This window comes from Sapajus apella, unplaced genomic scaffold, assembly GCF_009761245.1.
Source record: "Sapajus apella isolate SASKATOON/1434 unplaced genomic scaffold, GSC_monkey_1.0 scaffold59, whole genome shotgun sequence".
NCBI lineage: Eukaryota > Metazoa > Chordata > Mammalia > Primates > Cebidae > Sapajus > Sapajus apella.
Genome location: NW_022436999.1, coordinates 118111 through 127630, shown reverse-complemented (window position 1 = coordinate 127630; position 9520 = coordinate 118111). Strand labels below are relative to the sequence as shown.

General features: G+C 42.5%; 1 protein-coding gene across 1 annotated transcript in view; it reads left to right on the top strand.

The window, feature by feature from the left end:
- Positions 1–1313: 1313 nt before the first annotated feature.
- RBM25 (RNA binding motif protein 25) overlaps positions 1314–9520 on the top strand; it is a 70143-nt gene continuing 61936 nt past the window's right edge. The window contains exon 1 of the mRNA XM_032246142.1: positions 1314–1577. The gene's annotated coding sequence lies outside the window, so the exon portion shown is untranslated. The remainder of the gene's footprint in view (positions 1578–9520) is intronic.

Below are 9520 nucleotides of genomic sequence, written 5' to 3'. Positions count from 1 at the left end.
TTTTGTGTTCTGTTGGTACTCATCATACGGTAATCGTTTTCTTTTTTTCTTTCTTTTTTCTTTTTTTTTGAGACGGAGTCTTCCTCTACTGCCCAGGCTGTAGTGCCGTGGTGCCATCTCGGCTCACTGAAACGTCTGCCTCCGGGCTTCAAGCGATTCTCCTGCCTCATCCTCCTGAGTAGCTGGGATTATAGGCGCCCGCTGCCATGTCCGGCTAATTTTTGTATTTTCAGTAGAGATGAGGTTTCGCCCTGTTGGCCAGGCTGGTCAGGTGATCCACTTCTAACCTCAGTTGATCCATCTACCTAGGCCTCCCAAAATGCTGGGATTACAGGCATAAGCCACCGGGTAATCATTTATTTCACTCAACAAAGCACTTGCTATGTACCAGGACCTGTTTTTGCAGAAAACAGGCAATCCATCACATTCCAGTGGGGTAGAGATGGACAGGCCATAAAATCAATAACAAAAATATATGTTATAATAGATGGTTATGAGTGCTTTAGAGTAAAATTAAGTAGGAGAGGCAGGTAGGAAGTGTGTAGGTATGTTTCAATTTTATACAGGGTGGTCAAGGTTTGTTATCTACTTCGCCTTGTCAACAGTTCCTGCAGGACAAGAACAAATCTCACTTCCATTTGCCTTCACGCTTCCAGCACTTAGCACAGCACCAGGCACTCAGAGGCAGTAACTTTATACTGAATACATTTTATGCCTTCCGAGAAGCAAGCAATTGAGAAACAAAGGTGTATCACTAGATATTGGCTCTAAGGTCCAAAATCTGAATAACCCAATCATTTGCGATTAATTTTATTCATTCCATTAACTTAAGCTAAAATCTTTTAGCACGTTTAGATTACAGACCAAAGTTGTGTTAACTAGTATTACAGGACTTTTCACGTTTTTTCAAACATCTTCTAGCCACCTCTGTGGCCCTACAACTACGCATAAGCTTTTACTTTTCAAAAAGCTTCCACAGCTTTTGCCAATTATTTCTTGATCTCGAGTAGCTACTGTAACAGCACTTGGAGTTTAACACTCAGGTTGCGGATCGGGCCCAGTTATCAGTTCCTCGAACCTCAATGAATCACAAGGCAAGGTTCTACGCCCCGAAAAAACTACGAAAAGTGAGAAATCCTCTAAACACTCCTCGCGCGGTGCCCAGCAGGAATCTTGACCTCAAGATGGCGTCCCGTAGTCGTAACATTCAGTCGGCTCCAATCAAATATGGCAGGGTGGGTCATAATTTACAGTTCGGGCCTTTCTAGTAGTGGTTAGACGCTGCTTCTCTATGGTTATTCCGTCTCGACTTGGTCAGAGCCACCAGCGGAGACGATCTATATACGTTCTTCTCTATGGTTCCGCGCTCCACGCCTCCGGCCGCAGTGCATGCCGGGCAAGAGGAAGACCTCCAGCAGCTCCCCGCGCAGCGCGGCTGTGTTTGCGGCCTGTGCGAGTAGGCGCTTCTGCATTCAGTCTCCTGGGCGAGCACCGCGCGGAAACCTCGAACCAGTGGAGCGCACTCGTAACCTGGATCCCCGAAGGCCGCGAAGGCAGTACCGTTTCCTCAGCGGCGGGTGAGTTTGTGTCTCTGAACGCGTGTGGAAACCGGGAGACCGGGTGATTCGGCTGGTGGAGGAGAAAAAGCCGGGGTGGCTGCGAAAGCGCCAGGGTGGGGTAGAGGTAAGGGGGGGGCGGGTGGGGGAGGGGACGGCACGAGGCTTGGTTTCTCCGCTTCTCTTTAGGCCTTGAAAACCAGTGGGCCCAGCCGGAGCCCGTGGAGGGTAGACCTACGGCTTGAGCTTTCCGTCTTGCATTGTCGCCCACTTTCCCTTTCCCTTCCACGTTCCGCCGCGGAGTGACTCGTCTCTGCACCTTGTGGGCTCCACGTTAGCCACAGAACGATCGATCTGCCCCTGGGGAGCCTTTCCCTGAGCCCCCTTGCCTACCGGAGCCCCACAGTGGATTTTCGGGCCTGGGACACACTCGTCCCAGGCTCTGCTTTGAAGTTAGCCTCCACCCACCCTTTTTAGCGAGGGGCTGGTCACCAACGGATATCTTTCCCTTCCTCTTTGGCCACCTAGAGCCCGCCACCAAGTAAACTGGCCCCACCCCCTTGGAATTGAGCTAATACCTACCTTTTTAGCACTGTCCTGGCTTGCTTAAGGTAGTCTTGAATTTTGCCGTCCTTCTTCGCTCGTTGGAGCATGCGGTAAACTGTATATCGCCATTCATTCTAGGCGATTACTAAGTTCCACATTAAAATGTTACCTTCTCTTTCTTATTTGGGCTTCCATCATGCTTTTAAAATACGTTTTTCCGGAATAGACCTAGGACTATGAAGATTATTTTTAAGTTATGTAATACGGATTTGTATTGCCATGGAAATGCCATTTTGATACTGGGCAGAGTGGAGCCAAGGGAAGGGAAGAGATTGGACTTGTCTTGCACCATACTGCTATATTAGTGGGAAGTACTGTGTATTAGGCCGTTGGCAGCAGTGTATAAACAAATTTCGTATTGTCTTTGGACTTTAATTTTTTTTTATTGCCTTCTCTGCATTAGCATGGACTTTTATTTTTAAGGTTATTTCCAAAAACATTCAGAGGACTTGAAAGGCATTCAGTTGGTCATAAGTTACTCATGATTTCACTAAATCTTATACTATTCTAATTCATTTAACTTAAAGCCTTGGTTTTTCTTTTTTTTTTTTTTTTCCTTTTATTTCAAGCTTTGGTTTTTCTTTCTCTGTAAAACGAATTTATAGGAGTATCCACCTTATAGGCTATTGAGGTTGGGGATTGAGAAAAACGTATGTAAAATCCTTGGTGCAATATCCAGGTAACACATAGTAAGCGTTTAAATCTGTGTTAATTGACATAGTTTGTTATTTAAGAATTTTTAATGAAATGTAAGAGCCCAGTCCTGACTCTTAATAGTTTTAAGAAATGTATTCTGAATAGACTTTGAACAAGATCAAAACTAATCCTGCCGAAGTCTCTTTCTCATTGGTGTGTTATTGCTAGAAAGAGACATTGTGGTAGAGCGAAAACAGCCTTTGCGTTGGATAGTGGGGACCTTGGAGTGTCCACCCACATATTGTGTGCCCTTGAACAAATTAGCTTCTTCATGTGTAAAAATAATACACAACTGGTAAAAAGCACCTGGTAATTTGGGAGATTAAATGGGAAAATGCATGATAAAGACTTTTGTAAACAAAGTAAATTTAACTGTTGGTATAAGTAGTTCATCCTTCGGGGGTAACCAGTTTTCCAGTTTTTGTTGTTTTTGTTTTGTTTTGTTTTTTTGTTTTTTGTTTGCTAAAGTGGGTTCTTTAGGAAATAAAAGGACCCCTTCCTTTCCCTTCTCCTTGTAGGGTACCAAAAGGCTTTTAAGAAGAAACGTTTTTATTGTCCCACTGTCTTATAGGCATCATGTGTTAATGCCTATTTCCACAGGCATTAACTGGTTTGTTTTTGTTTTGTTTTGTTTTGTTGTGGTGGGGAGGGTGCGGAGTCTTCTTCTGACACCCAGGCTTGAGTGCAATGGTAAGATCTCTGCTCACTGCAACCTCCACCTCCCGGGTTCAAGTGATTCTCCTGCCTCAGCCTCCCAAGTAGCTGGGTCTATAGGTGCCTGCCACCACACCCAGCTAATTTTTGTATTTTTAGTAGAGTCGGGGTTTCACCATGTTGTCCAGGCTGGTCTTGTTTCCTGACCTCATGTGATCCGCCCGCCTCGGCCTCCTTAAGTGCTGGGATTACCCTGGTGAGCCACCGCTCACAAATGGCAACTATATGAACTATATTGACATTTCAAATTTACCTGTAATGCACAATTCAGTGATTTTTAGTAAATATACAAAGTTGTGCATCCATTACCCCAAGTTTTTTTTTTTTTTTTTTTAAATTTTTTGCATCAGAATTTAGCTCTTACTGCCCAGGCTGGAGTGCAATAGCGGGATCTTGGCTCATCGCAACCTCTGCCTCCCAGGTTCAAGCAATTCTCCTGCCTCACCTTCCCGAGTAGCTGGGATTACAGGCAGGTGCCACCATGCCCGGCTAACCAAATTTTGTGTATTATCATATAATATATTTTTTCTTTATAGATAGTAGTAGTGCTCCTTTTTTGTTTCATTTTGAGATGGGGTCTGTTTCACCCAGGTTCAAGTGCAGTGCTGTGATCTCAGATCATTGCTACATCTGCATCCCAGGCTTAGGTAATCTTCCTATTCCAGCCTCCCAAGTAGCTGGCACCACAGGCTTATGCCACCATGCCTGGGTAGTTTTTTGTATTTTTGGTAAAGACGGGGTTTCACCATGTTTTCCAGGCTTGTCTGGAACTCAAGCACAAGGGATCCGCCTGCCTCAGCCTCTCAGTGTGCTGGGATTACAGGTATGAGCCACGGTGCCCAGCCCCGGCCTTTTTTTTTTTTTTTTTTTTTTAAAGATAGATTCTTCCTGTGTTGCCTAGGCTGGAATGCAGTGGCTGTTCACAGGGTAATCCCACTACTACTGATCAGTTTGGGAGTTTTGCCCTTCTCTGTTGGGAACCTCATGGTTCCCCCTCATCCCAGGAGGTTACCATATTGATGCTGAATGAACTTAGCATGAACACTCGATTAGCATAGTGCTGCAGCCCAGAACTCCTGGGCTCATTCATTCTCCTGGGTAGCTGTATTTATGGGCAGGCACAGTAATGTTGCCGTTTAATCACTGAAAATGGTAAAACAACAAAATGGCAATGTCAGAAAAAGATTAGCTCCTTTTTGGAGATTTTAAAACAGTTGAGTATTTTCATATTTCTGAAAAGCTTTGTTGTAAAAGTAGTTTTTCTGTTAAGCATTTCCCATTCTTCTTTAGGCATAAAACACTTTTTTCTAGGAATAATTCCTGTAGACCTGGCACATAATTGGAAGTAGATGTTGAATGAATGAGTGAATTGTATGTAAATATTTGCGGAGGGGAATCTGTCAGTTCATTCTTATCATTTCAGAAATTTGGCACATACTGTACTGATGGAGCTAGTCTAAAATAATCTATCCTGGGAGAAATACTTTGTTTCTGTTTGGATAAGTCTACAATAGAGGAATGCTTTTAAGCAGTATTTTGCTATATTTTGCATACTTGTAGTATTCTCAAGAGTGCAGAAAAAAGAATGGTTTGAAAGAGTAAAGAGAAAAAAAGAAAAGCAGAGTGCATGCATGTGGAGATAGGTCTTCAGGGTTTTTTTTTTTTTTTTTTTTTTTACCCCCAGTCCATGCCCCCAGAGTTTCTTTTTGGACCAAATTTCTTGAGATAAAATTTGCACGCAATTAATTGCATTGGGTTTTGACAAAAGCATGTACCTGTGTGACCACCGCCACACTTGAGATAGCAAACGCTTCCATCATAGATTCCTGTACGCTACCACACCTGGCTAATTTTTTGTATTTTTGGTAGAGATGGGATTTTACCATGTTGCCCAGGCTAGTCTGGAACTCCTGAGCTCAAGTGATCCTCCTGCCTTGGCCTCCCAAAGTGCTGGGATTCAGGCATGAGCCACTGTACCTGGCCCAGGTTCCTGTTTTTATTATCCTGGGCTATAAAGTTTCATACTTAGCAGGAAAAGGTGCTTCTGAAAATGATGAGGTACTTTAAATATTTTTTAAAATGCTATGGAAATAATTTCAGTGCTAATAACTCTGCATCTCTCTGTCTTAAATCACACATACTGTACAATCCCTCAGCAAATCCTGTGGGCTGCCTTCAAAATATATCCAGGATCCAACAACTTAATAGCACTATTACCACTACCGCATGTTCCAGGCTGCCATCTCTTATATTATTATTGTGCTAGTCTTGCTTCTATCCCGTTCCCTTCCAGTACTAACACAGTGGCCAGTGATACTGTGAAAATGTGACAAGTCAGAAACTCTTTAAATATTTTTTTATCTCATTCAGAGTTAAAATGTTTACAATGTGCTACATAGCCCTACACTCTACAAGTAATACTCAGTATTTATCTCTGACTTTCATTTATTCTGCTCCAGTCATTATATTGGCCTTGTTGTTAATCCTCCCTCAAACACACCATTCCTACCTCAACCTCCTTGTCTTTTCCTTTGCTTGGAAGTCTCTTTCCCCCAGATATGAATAGGGCTTCCTGCCTCTGCCTCTTTTAAATCTTTGTTCTAATCTTCACCTTCTTGTTAAGGCCTAATCTCTGTATTTAAAATAAACTACACTATAGCTCTCTTACCTGCTTTATTTTTCTACAAAGTACATACCAGCTTTCAATCTTATAATTTATTTTGTTTATCATCTATAGGTAACCATAGGTAAGCTTTGTTTATGATATAAAAATTAATTCTCAATCAGTTTCACATGGCAAAACATATAAACTTGTGTTGAAGGAAGTAGTTGGTAATCTCATTTTAGGCTGGTTAAAGTGAACGTTTGTATTTATCAAAGATCACCAGAAATGTTTTCTGAATTTCCATGAGACGCCAATTATCTTAAAGGAATAAAAGAATATCTATAAAAATTAGCTATTAACCGGTATTTTTGCCTTTACCTTTGAAGTCCATCCTATGAACAAGCAAGTTTTGACAGCTCCAAACAAAAGGGGACTATGTTATGGTAAAATTTGAAGTGAATGGACTGGGTATATTGGCATAAACGAAAATTAAATATATCTGGTTAACTCTGCAGAATGAAATACAGTTTTTTTTTTTTTTCTTTTTCTTTTTAAACTACAAGAGTCTTGCCCTGTCACCCAGGCTGGAGTGCAGTCGTGCGCTCTTGGTTCACTGCAGCCTCTGCCTCTCCTGGGTTCAAGCGATTCTCCTGCCTCAGCCTCCTGAGTAGCTGGGACTGCAGGCACGTGCCACCACACCTGGCTAATTTTTGTATTTTTTAGTAGAGATGGGTTTCGCCAAGTTGGTGAGGCTGGTATTGGTCTCTGGTCTTGAACTCCTGACCTCAGGTGATTCACCTGCCTTGGCCTCTCATAGTGCCGGGATTATAGGCGTGAGCCACTATGCCCGGCCTGAATTACAGATTTAAAAACCATAAAATATAACTTAAATACCAGGAATATAGAGTTTTATTTATTTATTTTTGAGATGGAATCTTACTCTGTTGCCCAGGCTGGAGTGCAGTGCTGTGATCTTGGCTCACTGCAACCTCTGCCTCCTGGGTTCAAGTGATTCTCCTGCCTCAGCCTCCTGAGCAGCTGGGATTACAGGCGCCCACCACCATGGGCCTTGCTAATTTTTGTATTTTTAGTAGAGACATAATTTCACCATGTTGACCAGGCTGGTCTCGAACTGACTTGAAGTGATTCGCCCGCCTCAGCCTTCCAAAGTGTTGGGATTACAGGCGAGGCCCACGGTGCCCCGCCTTACGCATTATTTATATGTAATACTAGTGGGGGAAAACTGGTTCTAAAGATGAATTCATGGCCCAGTCTTGTAACTATTGTAAGGCTACGTACTGTGCCATTGCTAGTATATAGTATGCAGCATGAGATAGCATAATAAATTTGTTTATTGAGGTCCTCAGAATTTGTTTACTGATTCATTCATTAATTAGTTTATTTATTTAACAGGTATTAAAACCAACTACCCTAAGGAATTGCTGAGATAGCCTGTTAGAATGATAATAGAAGAGCTTCTGTAAGTAGGACAGTAGCCCTCTCTGTTTTAAAAGGAGATACAACCCCTAGAATTTTTGTTTTTGGTCAATAAAGTTTATTTTAAAACTCAGCACATTTACAGTCTTGCAAGCTTGTGTTTTACCTTTGTTAATATATGCTGATACCTAACTACTGTTGTTGATTTTTCCTTTCTTGAAACAGAGTCTCACTCTGTTGCCCAGGCTGGAGTGCAGTGGTGCAATATCGGCTTGCTGCAACCTCTGCCTCCTGGGCTCAAGCAGTTCTTCTGCCTCAGCCTCCTGAGTAGCTGGGATTATAGGCACCTGCCATGACACCCAGCTAATTTTGTATTTTTAGTAGAGACGGAGTTTTGCCATGTTGGCCAGGCTGGTCTCGAACTCCTGACCTCAGGTGAACCACCCGCCTCAGCCTCCCAAAGTACTGGGATTACAGGCACGAGCTATGGTGCCCGGCTCCAGCTTGGAATAAAATTTTTATGAACTGATGTGAAGAGATAGCAATTATAATGAGGGAGAAATTCACATGATATGATGGTTGTAGGAAAAAAAAATTATGTATTAGTTTGTAAAAAGATGCTAAGAAGAACACAGCAGTAGATACTAAAACTTGGGATTGGGAGCAAGAAAAAAAAGTGTAATTCATTCTGCAGAGTTAACCAGATTTTTTTTTTTTTTTTTTTTGGGACGGAGTTTCGCTCTTGTTACCCAGGCTGGAGTGCAATGGTGCGATCTCGGCTCACCGCAGCCTCCGCCTCCTGGGTTCAGGCAATTCTCCTGCCTCAGCCTCCTGAGTAGCTGGGACCACAGGCACGCGCCACCATGCCCAGCTAATTTTTTGTATTTTTAGTAGAGACGGGGTTTCACCGTGTTGACCAGGATGGTCTCGATCTCTTGACCTCGTGATCCACCTGCCTCAGCCTCCCAAAGTGCTGGGATTACAGGCTTGAGCCACCGCGCCCAGCTTAACCAGATTTTTTTACATTTCTTATCTTTTCTCTTCTGAAGTGTAAAACAATTCTAAAACAAAAGAGAAAATAGTAGAGACAAATATTTTTAAAAAGCCTTAAACAGTTTTAGGCTTCATTGGCAGAGTGGGAGTTACAGATGGGAGAATTTTATATCTCCTGTTTATGAAATCAGTAATTTTAGTGGAATCATGAATCAGTTATTTTGGCTACTTACAAGAAAATTGGTGCATGGAACCCTAGGACATTCTAACATTGTCCTTGTTTTCCAGTACTTCTGGATGCTTAAATATGTTGCTGATGGGAGGCTGAGACAGGCAGATTGCCTGAGCTCCGGAGTTAGAGGCCAGCCTGAGCAGTATGGTAAAACCCTGTCTCTACAAAAAAAAAAAAAAAAATTAGCAGAGCATGGTGGCTACACACGTGTAGTCCCACTTGCTTGGTGGGCTGAGGCAGGAGGATTGCTTGAGCCTGGGATATTGAGGCTGCAGTGGGCTGAAATCGTGCCACTGCACTCTAGCCTGGATGGCAGAGCAAGACCCTGTCTCTTAACAACAACAACAAAAAAATGTGTTGCTGAAAATAAAGTTTGAAGTGAGAAAAAAGTGTGTGTGTGTGTGTGTGTGTGTGTGTGTGTTTGAGACAGGGTCATGGTCTGTTTTCAGCCTCAAGCCATCCTCATGTGTCAGCCTACCAAGTAGCTGGGACGATAGACGCACACTACCAGCTTGGCTAATGTTGATAATATTTAAATACTAACATTAAATGCTAATTCTCAACAAGACAGCAAAGTTTCCTTTATAAAGCATGACAAACTAAGTGAAACACTTAAATATGTTCTTGTTTTTCCTCTCCTACTCGAAGACAGAGTCTTTTTTTTTTTTTTTTTTTTTTTTT